The following is a 17,929-nucleotide window of genomic DNA, read 5'->3' as shown; positions in this document are numbered from 1 at the left end:
CTACCATCGAGTGCTTTTAAACACTTATTGATTTGGCCTTACCCAATTTTTTCATGTGATATTACCTACCTTCAAGCATTTGATCCTTATCCTCAAAACTCAATATCAGTTAACACTCTTAAATTTTTAAACACAAACACTTAATGCTTGACCTATGCCATGATCTTTTCTTTGTGTGCTAATTGTTATTGATTCTCATTGACTGTCCTTGTCTAATAAGTCTCTCCAGGATGCATAGCTAGAGGACTTTCTATATGGGGCATGTTTTTATTTATTTTCTACTTGTGGGTGTGGTCTTAAAACTCTAGAGTGTCTCTTATTGTCCCATTGAAACACTTAGGATATTTGAGGTATCATCCTTGACTAATTTTTCACAACCATTCTTATGGTCATCTTGGCATCTATGCCTTGATACGAGCATGGTTTTGCTACATTAAATTGGATAAGCTAACATCAAAGTCATCTTGACCTTTATGTCTTTGATGCTTATGTTAGAATCTATCCACACTCCAATTTGATATAAATCAAATTAATATCTTTATAGTTTCTCTTGTGACTAGTGATGATTGTGTGATTTTTTGATGTCTGTTAATAATGGCCCAATGATGAAAATAAGTTCTTTTATATTCTCTAATGAATGAAGAACACAAAATCCTATGTTATAGTTTCTCTATTGTAAGCACACCTTTAAATTTTCATGTAGCTTGCATTATTAGAATTCATGTTAGTTTGTTTGCATTTTTAGGCTACATTATGAGTTTGAGAGGGTTTTCCCTTCATATTTCTTGTGGACTTTTAATCAACTATGGTCATGTTTTGATATTCTTTCCTTATCTTCTTTCGTGATCTCAATCAAAATTTCTATCTTAAATGGTTGATTGATTTTGGGGCATTCTATTTCTTATGGGAAATTTTCTTTTCTTCTTTCTATTTTTTTCAATATCTTCCAAATTTATACCTTCCATTTGCTTTCACCTCACTTCTTTTCTTCTAATTCAACTTTGAGGCATAATATTTCATGCTTTTTGATCTACCTTGGTTCTATGATTCTTATATCTCTCATCTTATATCAACAACCTTATCTTTTGTTCGATTTGATCAAATTTATCAATTTTTTGTTTCTCCTCTATCTCATTTCGATTTTGATCATGAGGGGGCAATATCTATCAACTTCATCCTTGATTTAGTTTTATCAATTTTATCCTCAACTTTTTAAAGTCAAAATTTATTTGTATTCTTTGTCCTAATGTGTTCCTGAATCGATCACACATCTAGGTTGTTTTGAGATTCCAAATTGATCTCACATTTCAATTTCTTTCTTTGATTACATGTGTTCCCATATCCATCACACATTAGTCAAAGATGGAAAAATGTATGCACCCAAAAATGGTCACCTAGACTATGGGCTCCCATTATTCAATTTATCAAATTTCCTGAATCAATGCATTATAATATTTTATTAAACCAATTTAAATCAATTTCTTTGATCAAATTGTAATTAATTTAATTATTTCAATATTTCCTAAGATTTGATCATTTTATCCTAAGTCTTATTTAATTAAAAGGAAACCTCTCTTTTGATTAAATAATTAATCCACTTTTAATTAATTAAGCAAAAAACCCATATTTTAATTTAATTAAATATTTCCTATTTAATTAAAAGAACTTGCTTCCTTTTAATTAAATAAAATCCCACTTGAAAAAAATGGAAACAAATTAAATATAAATAAATAAATCTTTTTTTTCTCTACACTTGAATGCACATATCTCTAAGTTGGATTCATGTTTTTCCTCTTTCCACTTTCTACTCAAATACTCCACATTTCTCATTGGTAAAATTTTGTGTCACATGGATCAAACTCTATTATCCCATATTGGTTGTGAGAAGCCTCCCACCTCCACATTTTCCTTTATAAGGAGCTCTCTCCTTCTCATTTAATATAGAGAAAGACATAGAGAAATATATTTACAGAGATAGAGAGAAATAGAGAGAAAGATATAGAGAAAGATATCTAGAGAAAATGGTTCATTTCTATAGTATTGGTATGCTGCAAGTTTAGAGAGAGATTTTGGAGGAGTTTGAGCCTTAGGGTTTGGAAATTGGAGCTCCATTGCAACTTCTCTCTTCTTGTCTTATTCTCTCTTGCCCATGGCTTCAATCATTAGGTTTCATCCTTGCATTTTTTTATTATCTTAGAGTCATATTTGTTTTCATAGATTAATATTGCATTGTTATTTCCTTTCATAGATTAGATTTTCTTTCTTGCATTGCTTTGCATTGTTATCATTTAGATTAGCTTGCATTTTCATTTCGATTCATATTTTGATCTTTGAATCTCTCATTTTATGGTGTACTTGCATGGGAACAAACTAGGTCAAACTGAGGGCCTCCATCACAAACCCTTGCATTCCATGAATAGAGAGCTATGAGCTGCCATTAGAGACCTCATTCTTGAGAAATCTTGGATATATAATGACTCATAGAAGTGTTCTCACATTTTAGGCATACAAAACTTGGTTCAAGGTATACACAACTGTACTTACAACTTCTCTCTAGTATTTCAAATAAAAATTCTTCTCCATCATCAATGATCTAGGATAGTCCATTAGAGATTTGTTCCTCCCTTTAGCAATCCCATTTTGTGGAGAGGTCCTAGGTGCAAAAGTTTATCTTTTGATTCCTCTATCATTATAGAATATCCCAAAGTCATTTGATCAAAAATTTTCACCTCTATTAGATCTCAAAGATTTCACGCTTTTTCTAGTGTCTTTTTCAACTCTTGCCAAGTACCACTTAAACATTTGAAAAACAACATATTTTAGTTTTAGAAACATAACTATCATCATCCTAGAATAATAATCAAAAAATAGGATAATGTACTTGTCACCTTTATTTCCTTGCACATCAATTGGTCCACATAAATTAGTATGAACTAATTCTAGAATTTATTTAGAGGAGTGAGTCTTACTTTTAAAACTAGATTTTGTCATCTTGCCTAACTGACATTGTTTCTAAATCACATTATTGGGTTTTTTTAGTTCAAGAAAACCTTTGACTCTTTTCATGTTATTGATATTGACTAAGTTATCAAAGTTAACATGACATAACCTCTCTTTCCATAGCCAAACATCATCGAATATCTACAACAAAACAAGTATCATCACTCATGTCAAGATAAAATAGATTACCTTTAGTCTGATCTCCATTACCAATCAGTTTCCCATGAGTGCCATAGAACTTTACTTTTTTATTCTCAAGTTCAACTTTGCAACTTGAACTATTTAGTTGTGACACACTCAACAAGTTATAGTTAAGTCCTTCTACATAATAACCATTTTCACACATTATCCTTTTTTTCAATTTGATTGATCCTTTACTTTTTATCATACAAGGTGCATCATTGCCAAATCTTACACTATGACTATTGTAATAATCAAGGGTAATGAACTTACTTTTATCTCAAGTCATATGATGTCAACATCCACTGTCAATAAACTATCTGTCAGTCTTGTTCACATAAGATACCAGTGCAATTGCCTCATCCTCATTAGAATCATCTTTCATAGAAACATACACAATTTCATCATCATGGTCATTAGATTCATCTTTTGTTTCCTCTTCAACAATATAATAAGATGTCTTTCTTTTTTCTTTATAATCTTTGTTGTTCTCATCTCTTTTACCTTTGTATTTTTCTCCACTTCTATTGTTCTTCTTCTTTGGACATCTAATAGAAATATGTCCATCCTCATTATAATTAAAGCACATGATAAGTAGCTTACCTTTGTATTTCCCTTTTCCTCTGTGACACATCCTCACCAATAATGCTTCAAGTTCTTGTACATCATCCTCATCTGTATCACTATCACTAGAAACATTTTTGACTTTTTCCTTTTTCTCTTTAGGTTCCTTTAATGAAAGTTTAGCTTTAAAAGAAGATTCAAAATTTTTAGTTTTGAAATTATCAAAATTAGAGAGTTCAAAGGTAGTGAGTCTACACATCAGTCCTTGAAGGATTAGATTACTACATAGAACATGCCTTAGTTCTTGTATTATAAGTACTCTAATAGCATAGATATGTAGTAATGTTCTCAGTACTTTACTAATTATAGTCTCATCTTAAATAATACCATAAGATCCTCTGATAGTATTCACAACATCTTTGATTTTTGTGCAATATTGAACAATGGTCTCACCTTCTTGCATTCTCATATCATCAAAATTTCCTCTTATACTTTCAACTTTGGCCCTCAAAACATTTGTATCTCCTCCATAAATTATTTTTATAGCATCTCACATCTTCTTTGTAGGATCACATCCTTTGATGTCATTAAATTCTAACTAGCTTACAGAAGAGCCAAGCTCTAACATTGCATAATTGTGTTCTTTCTTATTTTTTAGATCATCAGTAGTTAGGGCTCAAACAATATTGACATGCTTAGTGGTGATGGTAGATTTTTCATAGTCTCCAAGACCTCCTAGATGTAGCTTCATCAAACTTTTCCATGCGAGAAATTTTTCCTTGTTCAGTTTGGGCACTTCCTTTCTATACATCTTGATCTTTAACTTTTAGTAGCTTCAAACTATTCCTCACAAGCACCAATGCTCTAATACAAATTGTTGGAATTCTTTAGAATAATTAAGAAAGGAGGGGAGGGGGGTGTGGGATGAATTAGTTATCCAAGATCCAAATGCACAAATAAAATTTTTAAGTGCTTAGTAGATCCATATCCATAAAACCATAACATGCATGCATCCATTAGACCACACAATACCTTAACTTAGTAGGTTACCATCCTAGGTCAAATAACATTGCAAAAATGTAATCATGAAATATCATAATCAAATTCACACAATTCGACACAAGGATTTTATGTGGAAACCTAATTTTGGGAAAACCACCAATAATATGCTACCCAATTTCAATCTTCTAAAGTGATGCTTTGTGAAAGGCCAACCCTATTAAAGATTATAATGCACACTGTTAAATGTGACCTGGTTAGAGGATTTCAATCATCCTATTAGGAGTGAGTCTTGTTAGAGGAATTTAGAAAATTCTATTAGAATGTCACTTGGTTAAAGGATTTAGAAATCACTATTAGGTCAACCTTAATCCAAAAGATTTTATCCACATTGGTATAGTTGTTAGAAAGCAATAGTAGGACTTGATCTAATAAAAACTTACAACTCACTTGTAGATTATAGATCTCTAGTTCAGTCCTCTATTCTTCTTGACATTCATACGCTTCATCTCTCATAGCTTGTTCACCCTTCAATAATTCATTTTCTTAAGCCTTCTTTCTTTTTATGCCAACTGTAGTCTCTTCTATTTAGCCACTATATGAAGCAACACTATAGACTCATTGTTTTCCTTAGGTTCTTGCACATGACAACGTTTTCTTCTAGCCAACTATATCTATAAATAAAGAATTTATATATTTTTCCACTTAACCACAATTTTCCATTCAAGGGTTAGCTAAGATCCAATGAATCTACCCACTTTTCCATTTTTTGTTCTGCTAGAAATTTCCTCTACAATTTTCCTTGAATTCAACTCAAAATGGTTTACCTTGAATTATATGCCACCAACTCATCATAATTATCTTTCACATGCTTCACATAATTCAAGAAATCAAATTCATCAACTCAAATTTGTCAAATCTTTGATTTAGCACTATTTTTTGTCACTTGGCATGTATAATGTTTTGTGACTCGGCCAACACCAATTCACTTGGAAAACACTAAAGTTTATTGATGCTCGACATCAACTAAGCTTTACTCATTATATACTAATTTTCACTCATCTTGAATTGTTTGTCATCTTTTCTCGTTACTTCTTGATTTTTACTTGGCTTCTATTATTTTATGCTAGGCTTGCATCGATTACTCTATAAGGCTTGGCAAACACTTTTCTTACTTGATCTTCTTCCAATCTTTGCTTGAGTAACATTTCATTACAAACTTTAAGTATATAAAAAATACACTATAGCATCAATGTCTTACTTTGTCTTAGTTCTCTTTTTATACACCAAATAAATCAAACTTTCTCTAGCTTCTCTTATTATCTCCTCTTTTCAAATCCTCTTCATCATTCAACCAAAGGATAGAATTTAGACCAAAAGGAAATTGTCTCACCAACAAGTAGTAGGTTTGACATCATTGACAAAATAATGATTGTTCCATTACAAGTTCTACAGTTCAAGACAATCTCTTTTCAACAATTGGTATGCAAAGGAAATGCTCAGGAAGAAGGGGTTGATTATGGAGAAAAATTTTCTCCTATGGCAAGACTTGAAGGATTTAGATCTCTACTTGCATATTCAACCTGCAAGAATTTCAAGCTATACCAAATGGATGTCAAATATACATTTTTGAATGGTACACTTGAGGAAGTAGTGTATATTGAGAAACCTGAAGGATTTGTAGATGCATACAAGAAGAATACGGTATGTAAACTAAACAAAGCTCTTTATAGATTGAAACAAGCCCCAAGAGTATGGTATGAAAGATTACATAATTATTTGGTGAAGATTGGTTTTGAAAGGACAAACAATAACAATAATCTATATTTGCAGAATGGTAAGAACAATGAAGCACTACAATCTAAAATATTTGTTGATGACATTATATTTGGAGGAAGAGAAGAATTATGCAAACCATTTGCTGATGAAATGAAGAAGGAATTTGGAATGTCCATATTTGGTGAAATCAATTTTGGACTACAATTTTGTCAAATAAAGTTTTGAATTTTCATTACTCAATCCAAATAAATCAAGGAGATACTAAATACTTTTGGTATGGAAGATTCAAGGCCAATAAGCACACCTATGTCTAGATGACATAAGTTATTTAAAAATGATGAATTTGCTAATGTGAACTATACACTATATGGATTCATGATTGGAAAATTACAATATGTTGTTCATAATAGACCTAATATTGTATTAGCAGTTTGGATAGTTGCTAGATTTTCAAAAAGTTCTAAGGAGAATCACATGATGAAAGTGAAAAGAATAATGAGATATGGAAAAGGTACAGAAGAATATGGATTGTATTGCAAGAGAAGTGATAGATTTGAACTAAAGGTATTTGTTGACTCTGACTGGATAAGAAATATTGATGACAATAAAAAGCACTAGTGGGGGTGGATTCTTTCTAAGAAAGAGATTAGTGTCATGGACCTGTTGGCTCCTGATTTAATAGTTTTGGAAATAACCAAGAAACCAGACCAATACATCTAAGGTTAGAAAATTCCTATAATGGATGCACTTGACTACAATCTTGGGCCAAATATAATGATAAATCCTTCTTCTTCTTTAGGCTCTATTAGACCTAATCGGGTGGACCTCAAACTCTTTATATGGTACCATTGTAAAGGCATGCAACTGAATCTAGAAAAAAAATAAAATTCCTTAATCTTCTATGTTTATGCAAGCTTTCATGGGTGAAATAGCTTATAATAGAGCACATGAACCTGATAAACTAAGTGAGAGAAAAATCTTTTAACTCTTAAATACAAAAGGAAAGATATTTGATTAAGATTTGTATCTCAACATCACCCAGGTATGCAACAATAGATAATATGTATCCTTCAAGCTGACCACTCCCTTATCCATTGGGAATCAACTAAACCTTAACATGTAGATGGATACCTAAAGTATACTCATTTATTCAGGCATATGATCTATCTATTTGACTTGCAAACATACATCAATCTTCATAATAACTCTTGTACTTATAATGGAATCCTTCTGGTGTAACCTATAACCCTATCAGTATAAACAAGCATTTACTTGGCTTCTTTATTCCAAAAGAAAATTCATCCTGATATACAACCTTAAGGGGTTGCAACTACGTCCAAGCGCTTTGTTCTCAAACACAAAACATTACAGATAATAGAAGAAGGAGATGAGAATCATAATGAAACTAAGAAAGGTGAAGTTCTTTTATTAATTTCATTGAAAACAATACATCATCTACATATCAAAACTCAGAAAATACACAAAGAATGACTGTGTAATATAAAACATGCCTCAAAAAGGAATACAATATGTTGTTCACAACAGGATAACATTGAGAAAATGGTATCACAATTATGAGAAAATCTCAAGAAATTAGAGCCAGACTGGTCTCACAATCCTCCTAAAATATTCAAAGAATTGGAACCCTTAAAAATCAGTAGAAAAGGAAGATATATAGGAGAGAAGATCTTTTAGTAAATGTAATCTAGAATTGACATCTATCCTACTGAAAGAGCCTTCAATTTGGAGTTGCTAAAACTAAACTTCCTCATCTACCTACAATTGAAAACTATAAATGAAGCCCAAACTATCTGATATATCCCCTTTAACAATTAGTAAAATATCCCATGGGGAAATATCAAGAAATCATCACAATCTGTACTGAGGTTCCAAAAATCTAATCTCAATATGCCACGCTTTCTTCGCTATGAAAATCAACATGTGTTGTGCCAAAAACATAACTACTCCCAACTACATCAAAAAAACAATCAATTCATACTTACAATTGCTGGAGAAGTCAAATCAAATGCAAATATCTCTATATCTTATTGCAATTTCATCTACAACATTAAATTTGCAATTTTCACTAAGAAGCCCCCAAAATTTTGCTTTGCTCTGTGAAATTCTCTATATTCTGATAGCCTTTTGCAATTTGGTAGTTCAATAAATGGTGAGATCATGAATTATATTTGATCATTGAAAACACATGAACAAGCTCTAAACCAAATTAACTTCCATTAGCGGCCTTTTCTCAAGTTACATCAGAATTTCAAATCTCATCCATCAATTTCATCGGATCGGATGGCTTTAATTCAAAAAAGTAATAAGCTTTATGTCCTTAGGAGTGGGGCCATGTGTCACATTACCACTTACTTGCATTGCTTAAATTTCTTGCATCTTAAAATAGCAAGTAAGTGCCAATCGTTGATCTAGACAAGATCAATGACTATACAAATTTATAGTTGACTAAGGCCCAATCAGCCATTCTAACCAATAGGAAGTCTCCATGTGAGTCTATGCCTTTTGAAAACTACCACGTAGGTGGGTCCCATGTCACCTCCTGAGAAAATGACTACTTGATGTCATTCTTTCCATGTGTCAAGTTGGCGCATTCTCGCATTCCTTATTGAACAAGCATCTCCATATTGCATGATTGCACCAGCCATTGATTTAGATAGATCAATGGTGACACTGATTATACCTTTAATCCTTCTAAGTTAGGAATAGTGACATCACCATGGACATGTGTCTACATGATGCATACCCACATTACTTAAATTTCTTTCAAGTTCTCAATGCAGGCAAGTGCCCTCCATTGATCAAAAAAAGATCAACTATGTAGGAAAAATCTACACTTTATGGTCGGTTCATCTACTTTTCCTAATAAAATGAATCTTCTCAACCCTTGTGCTCTAACCCACCTGACTATTGCATTTATTTATGAGGTTTATGTGCCCGTAGCACAAATATTTCTAGCTAAGCACATGTGGCATATAGTATGGCACCACTTAGTTTTCTTCTTAGCATGCTGGCAGTCAAACCAATAAATTGCTCCCATCTATACCTTTCCTTTAATGCTAGCATTTCAACCTGGGCCCACTAATGACTAGGGACACATATCATCAAGTCGCTACCATGCTATGCATAACTTTTGAGCATTTTTCTATAGCAAGTTAGCGAGTACCATTGATCAATGCTTGATCTAATGACTAAAAATCTTGCATGACTATAATATATAGTCAACTTAGTCGAACCAATGAGATGCTTTCTCTATACTCCAGCTCATCTGACAAGTACCACATAAGACAAGTTGTTATTACCTTCTAAGAAAGGCAGGCCCATGATGTCACACTATACCATGCGTCACATTGGCACTTCCCCACAATGTATAACATTCGTGCACTTTGTTATTGTGGGAATGCGATAGCTTTTGATTCTTGCAAGATCGAGGATCAAAAATTCTTTTGTGGCACACTAAGGCTAGAATGTCAAGAAGGGCTACATGTCATCATAACGAATGCTCGCATTTTTAAAAAGCCCTGCATCTTGTTATTGTGGGAATGTGATGCCCGTTAGATCAATAGTCACACAAAATCTGTGTTACATAGGACCTTTTCTCAATAAAATAATCAAGCCCAATGCAAAGAAAACATGACTAATAAAGGTTTAAACAATATTTAATGAAATTATGCTTGCACAAGCCCAACCTTAGGTAAAATGATATACCATTAAAAACATTTTTTTGAAAATATTTTGAGGGTTTTTCAAAACTAGGGTAAAATAAGATAGGGCACTAGCTTTTCTGAGAAATTCTTTGAAGACAAACCTTGAGAATTTAATAGGATTTTAATGATACAGAGACCAAGCTATGAACTAGGGAAATCTAAGGGTTTGAAAAATACAAGGAACAAAAACCTAATTTGCAAGACACAAAGACACATGATTTTTTACTAAATTTTTAAAAAATTTTGCATTGTGAAAAATCATACCAATAGTGGCTCTATCTAGGGATGATAAACTACTTGAGTCTATATAAGAATTTAGAATCTTTGGGAGAGCAGACCACATACTTGGTACAGGAATGGAAACTTTTTTAGAAAGCATAGAGCAACACACAGAAACAAGAAACAAGAAACAAAACTATACAGAGAGACTATTTATAGGGATTTACAAAATATACAAAATGTATAGGAAAACCAAGAACCCTAAAACTACTGTTCATGGAAGATAGATACTTTTAAGAAAAGTACCTCTTCAAGAATTGTCCATGAACTGGCAATTCAAGAATATCTCTAGTTAAATCCTTCAAAAAATATGAATCTTCTCCATTTTTATCACAAATATTATATGGGCCAAGCTAGATTGGGTCAAATTTACCATGCTTTCATTTATCTTCCAATCTAGCATTCCACATCAGTACCATGTCACCTATTTCAAAGTTTCTCTCAGTGGCTCTTTTGTCATATAAGTGCTTCATTTGTGATTGTAACTTGACATTTCGAACATAAGACTCTCTCCTTGCTTCTTCTAGTTGCAAAATATCATCCATTCTAAGTTTCATCTCATCAATGATGTCATGTTTATATAGTTGAACAAATTTATACATCTCCTTAAGGTTATTTTTTGGAATTTTAGCCTGTATGCCATAAACTAGATCAAATGGGGCACATCCAATGGCCTTTTTCATAGTAACCCTTTAAGCCCACAGAGCTAATGGAAACTTTGAATCCCATGGCTTCTTGTTTTCCCCTAGAATTCTTTTGATAACCTTTAGTATACTCTTATTGCTTGATTCTACTTGACCATTCCCTTGAGGATGATAGGGTGATGATGTGTACTTTGTAATGCCATATTTCTTGCAAAAAAATTTATATTCCTCTAATTTGAAACACATAGCATTATCTGTTACAATCTTTTGTGGGCATCCAAATTTGGTCACAATATTATTTAAAATGAAATTAATCACCACTTGTTGCATTCTTAGTAGGAACTGCCTCAACCCACTTGGTGAAATAATTAGTGGCTACTAAGATCCATGAATGACCACCACTAGACTTATTTGTGATCTCATCTATAAAATCAATTCCCCATTGTTGAAAAGGTGCCTGCACTTCAACTAGCCTTAATGGAAAATTCCCAGAGAATTTTAACTTTCCACTAAACCTTTGACAAGCATCACAAACTTTTATAAACTTATGAGTATCTCTGAAAAGTGTTGGCCACCAAAACTCAGCCCAAAGTATTTTATGAGTAGTGGTTTTAGCCATATAGTGACCTCCACATATGCCTTCATGCATATCTTTCAAAATTCTTTTAGATTCATTTTCATCTACACACTTCAAAAGTACCCGTTTCATATTTCTCCCCCATAATTGACCCTACACTATAACATACCTTATAGCCTACAACTTGAGGGATCTTTTTTGGTTATCTGTTAGCTCTGATGGAGATTTCATGTTTTGTAAATAATAATTTATGTCTTTGTACCAATCAAAGATATCCATTTCACAAAGATTCTCCCTGCAACTATCATCAAGTTGATTAATTTGATTTGCCTCCACATTAGCCTCTGTCATCAATTTAGCCAAACCTTGACCCCTAATCAGTTTGGTAATCTAAATATCAATATTAAATTCTTGTATCCTATTAATCCACCTACATCTCCTGCCAGATACCTCTTGTTGTGAAAAGATATCCTTCACAACAGCAGTAGGAAGAAAAGCAATGATAGTAGCTCCCATTAAGTAACATCTAAAAGCCCTAACTCCTTTCACTAGTGCATATGCCTATTTTTCATTGATGTCATACTTAAGCTCTACTACTTGCAAAGACCTACTGAAGAATGCAATAGGTTGCTCATAACCTTCTTCATTTTTTTGTAACAGTACTGCAACAACAATGTGAAATGAGGCAAAAGAAAATATATGCATTGGTTTTTCATAATCAGGAGCTCTGAGAATAGGGGCATCTTTAATAGCTTGCTTAATTTTTTGAAATGCAATATTAGGTTCACCATCCCACTTTATCTCAGATCCCCTCTTTAGCATTCTTGATATAGGCCTACTAATCTTTGCAAAATTTGCCACAAATCTCCTAAGAAAATTGATCTGTCTAAAGAATGATTGGATGCCTTTAACACTCTTGGGTTTCTTAATCTTATCTATTTCCTCTACCCTTTTAGGGTCAATCCTTACTCCATGCTTGCCAACTAGATGTCCAAAAAAATTTCCTTCAGTGAAACCAAAGTTACATTTCTTTGAATTTAAAGATATTCCATATTTAATGGCTCTAATGAATACATTTTCTCAGTGCATACAATGATCATTTTCATCCTTGGAATCAGCAGTAAGGTCATCCTGATACACAATCATAAATTTGTCAATAATATCAAAAAAAGCTACATCCATGGCCCTTTGAAAAGTAGCCCCAGCATTGGTAAGCCCAAATGGCATCCTGACATAAACATAAGTACCCCATGGAGTAGTGAAAGTAGTCTTAAATTGTTATGATTCTTGGATAACTACTTGATTATATCCTGAAAACCCATCCATCATGGACATCAATTCTGAACCAGTGACCCTTTGCAACATGGCTTCCATATTGGGTAAACCATAATTATCTTTTAATGAAGAGATGTTGAGATTCCTGAAATCAACACATAACCTTATATCTCCATTTTTATTTCTTACTAGTACTAGATTGGATACTCAATAAGACTATCTAATAGGCTTTATAATCCTAGCATCTCTTAACCTGATCAAATCTGCTTACATTTTGGAAGCTAAGGTTGGATTTATTGGCCTTTGTTTTTGTCTAAAAGGCTTAGCATCTGGTTTCAAAGGGATTTCATGTTGAAAGAGATCTTCCCTATAGGCCTTTAAATCATCATATGACCATGCAAACACATGTCTATACTTCCTTAACAGGTTTATTAGATCTTTCCTAATTTTAGGAGGCAATTTCTTACCAATATATACCTTTTTAGGTGTTTCCTAAGTTCCCAAGTTCACCTCCTCTAAATCCTTGGCATTATACCCATTAGTATCCATTTGTGACCTATCTTGGTTGTCAAAAATAGTTTCTAAAACAACTAGACCCTTTGGAATTTTGTTTGTCTTCAATTGTACAACTTCCTACCCAAAAATTGTATCTTTTCCATGTACATTTTCTACATAAGCTACACAATCAATTTCTTGTCCTGACAACATATGCTCACAATTCAAAAATCTTAGAATATCCTTATCATCTTGAAACACTTGCTAGTTTTGAACATTATCAGGGACAGAAGGTCTAGTTTGAATCTCAATTTTAGACACACCAACAAATGTGATATCATCCAGTTTTATTGCTATGTTTTCCAATAAATATGCCATTTTATTATTTGTTCTATCTTTCCAAATAACCCCAAATGCATCAAAACATTCAATCATGTCCCACATTGCATTTCTATAGTATTTCAATATTTTATTCTTTGACACATAAGCATTTCTTACTTGGGATACCACCAATTTAGAATCTCCTACAACATGTAAACACTTTATCCCATGCTTATGAGCTAATCTAAGACCTAACAACTGAGCCTCATATTCTGCTATATTGTTAGTAGAAGGGAAACTTAAAGTAAATGAGAATTTGTATGTTACCCTTGCTGGGGATATCAACAAAATGCTTGCACCAGACCCCTCTTTGCAACACGCAACATCAAAAAACATAGTCCATAAATCACCCTTGTCTGTTTTTGTGTTAACTTCCATTTCCATCTAAGACTTATTCTTAGGTTTTTTCAAAGTTAGGACCTCATCTCTGAATGCATTAATATCTGTATCCACAAAATTTGTCATATTGTCTTCTACATCTTCCTCTATCATGTATATACTTTTAGGCTCCCTATTGACTTTTATCAAATTCCCCTCAATATTAAAAGTAGCAAATGACAAATCACACTGTAGACTCCCACTCATAGTAGCACTCCATTTTCTTGATAATAATATGCCATATTGAGGTGGAATGTCAACAACCAATACACTCATAGTAAGTTCTTTGTCTGGGTAGGCTATTAATGTATATAGAAAAGAGTTTATAGTGCCTATGACCATCACTTCCCTTTTTTCCATAGCACAACATCTTCCTTAAGTTGTATCCACTTTTAAGCCTAATTCCTTCATTATTTCGAAAGGCATCACAGTGTTGGAAGCACGGGAATCAATCATGCAATTTTTTAATGTTTTACCATTTACTAAAATGCTTAAGAAAAATGGTTCAACATTTCCCAAAAACTAATTTACAAAATTATCCAAAAACATTTGAGGAATTTGAGAGACAACTCCTTTAGATTCATTGTCCTTTACTTCTTCTTTAGTGCTTTCTTTGGTACTGTGATTTCCATTACAATCCTAACTTACCTTTACATAAGTATTTCCCAACATGCTATAAATTTATTTTGGTGTTCAGGGATTCTTAGCAATTCAAACAATGGAACCTTAATAGTAATTTGAGACAAAACAACAAGCATATATATGGAAGAACCAAGAGGATCATCATTAGTCACATTCCTTTTCTCATCTTGTTTATCCAAAATGCTCAAAGTATTTTGATGATTCTTATCATGTTTTGTGATGATCTTTGATACCTTCTCATCTATTTTTTTGGGGACATTATTTGAAAACTCCATATCGTTAGGATTTCCTCCTTTCTTTTGTTCCCACCTTCTATTAGTAATTTTAACCTTCATAGTAGGAGCTTCTTTAGGTTTCATAATTTCCCCCTTCTTAGGATCAGCCCCTTTATCAAGATACTAGCTACCTTATTACTTTCATATCTCTGAGTCATGTTTCTAGTCTGAACTTGAGCTATCATATTAATAGTAATTTGATCAATCTCTTCCCTAGAAGGTTTTCTTAGTGTTACTTTTTCCTTTTTATTTACCATGTTACACACATTGTCCTCCACATCATTTTCATTAGAAGACACTTGTTTTTGTATGACATTCTGAAACTCTCTTTGGTCATACACATCTCTATCATAATCTTCACATTCAGAATAATGTGATTCAAACATATTGCATCCTACATCAGCATTGTTTTCTTCTTGCTCATGACACTTTTCTATTGCAATTTGATTTCTCAGGAATGACAATGCTACTGCACAAGATTCAAGGGAATGGGGTAATTGACAAGCAAAATACCAAGTAGGTTCAGCAAAAAATTCAAGATCATCTACCAAGTTTACAGATTTTTTTGAAAAAAGGACCAGGGGTCACCTTGTTGTTGTTGTTCTTGGGAGGAGGGATACTAGGCTAACCATCCTTCCAAGTAGTGTTATTAGGGAGATTTTGCAACCTATTTTGTCTATTGAAATTTGATTGATAGAGGGCCCTATTATCAGCAGGGTTCCTATCTTTCTTCATCTGAGGAAGGTTCAAACCTTTTATAGCATTTAGAATCTGACTCATTTCACTAGGCTCTTGTTTTTTTCCTCCTATGGCTTTATTTTCTTCCTTTCTATTTCCCTTATTCCCAAATAACCTAGGATCATTTATTTTGCTTTCTAATCTTCCTAAAATCCTCAAATTATTTTCTATATTAATGGCAATCCTGAAAGCATCTCTTAAGGTCCTAGGCTCTTTATCCCTAAGCTAGTATGACATTTTACCATCAAAAGCATTTAGATAAGTGATCATACATACCTTGTCATCAATTCACATGGCTTGCATTAGCTTGTACATCCTTTTCTGAAATCCAGTGTTAAATTTAGTGATAGATTCATTAGGCAAGCTCTTAATATTATTAAATTCACTCAAGATATAGCTCTGACTTTTCTTGTCACCATATTGCTCTTTGAAATAATACTCAATATATTTCCAATCAACAATAGACAATTCAAGAAGTCTCTTGAACCATTTTCTAGCATCTTCTATTAATGACTAAACAAACAACTTCATAATGAAATCTTCAGCTTCAACCTCATAATCACTCATCATATCAAGAAAACTCCTCAAATGGTCCTCACAAGAAACAACATTATTTCCATCAAATTTAGGCAATATTTTCCTCATTTCTTGTGGGATGGTGTTTGGAAAACCAGGGATTCCATCAAAACATATTTTCCTATAGCCTTCTAATTAAATAGGTCTTCTTTGTAAATCAATTTTGGGGTGATTAGTACTGCCTTTCTTAGTATCATTCATATTATTACTAGTACTAGCATCAACAAAAAATTTATTAAGATCTACTTTTTGTAAAGATGAAGACAAGAAAGAAACAAACAACTTAGTATTATTTTGATTTGCATCATTAGATCCATCATCATCTTTAGGCATAGCTGTCGACTGCTTCTTGTTAATTTCCAAGAATTTGATCTTATTGTTCATCTTAGCTATAGCAGCCTCACTTTCTGCAATCTCCAATCTTTTGGCTAAATCATCCCTTTCATTTCTTCTCTTTTCCAATTCAATATCAAAAAGTGATATGGAATAATGGATTTGAACTGTCTTTATTGGCTCATTGATCTTATTAGCAATCACCTTTTTTTTCTTTTGTCCTTAGCCCCTACAATTGGTTCCACATTTTTTACTCTATTGTTATCAACTTCTAGAGTAGTATAGTTCCTAATCTGCTATATTATAGGTCCCTCTAGATTCATTTTTTGAGTTTCCAGCAAATTTAACTCTTGCCTCTTAAGCTATTCAACTTGTCCCACAATCTCAAGCTGCCATGCACTAGTTGCTATCTCATTTTTCTTCTTTAGAGCAGTGATTTGCCTAAGTAATTCTTGCTTTTCTTCATAAGCCTTCATGATCTTTTCTTCCATTTCCTTTTGGAATATCCTATTTATAGCTTCTTGCTTAGCAAGCTGTGCTTTCAAAATTTCATTCTCATCAGGATCAAGGATAATGAATTCAAACCCAAATTTTTTCTCATCATTAAAACTTTTAGGTTCGAAGTGTCTAGGTCTCACCTTTTTAGGAGAATAATCTGATATGAAAGGATTTGTGCTATGCTAGAAAAGATTGTTACTAGTCCTATCCTCAAGACTAAAAACATGTGGTTGCACAACCTTTTCCTGACATATCATTTTAGGGGTATCATAGAAATTGTCATTAGACAAAATCAGGTGAGATCTTGGACCCTTGGAGAAAGGTACCTTTTCAACAGCAGAATGGTGAATTTTATCTTTCCCTACTATTTGCTCTTGTGAATAGCTTCCTTTCTACATCTAATTTCCCTTCATAGCCTAGTTCTATCTTCCTCTAGGAGGGAGATCAATTTGTAACTTGATTCCTGAGTTTTTCCTCACATTTGCCCATGTATTTTTCTTTTCCATATTTTGAAGCAATAAATTCCTTGAATCTTGACACTAGTTAAAAAATTTTGAGTCGCCACCCACTTTAGAAAAATGGGAATAATTT

The sequence above is a fragment of the Cupressus sempervirens genome, chromosome 3 (genome assembly GCF_028749045.1).
Source record: "Cupressus sempervirens isolate cs-2001-9-10 chromosome 3, ASM2874904v1, whole genome shotgun sequence".
NCBI lineage: Eukaryota > Viridiplantae > Streptophyta > Pinopsida > Cupressales > Cupressaceae > Cupressus > Cupressus sempervirens.
Note: the sequence above shows the minus strand (reverse complement) of the source record.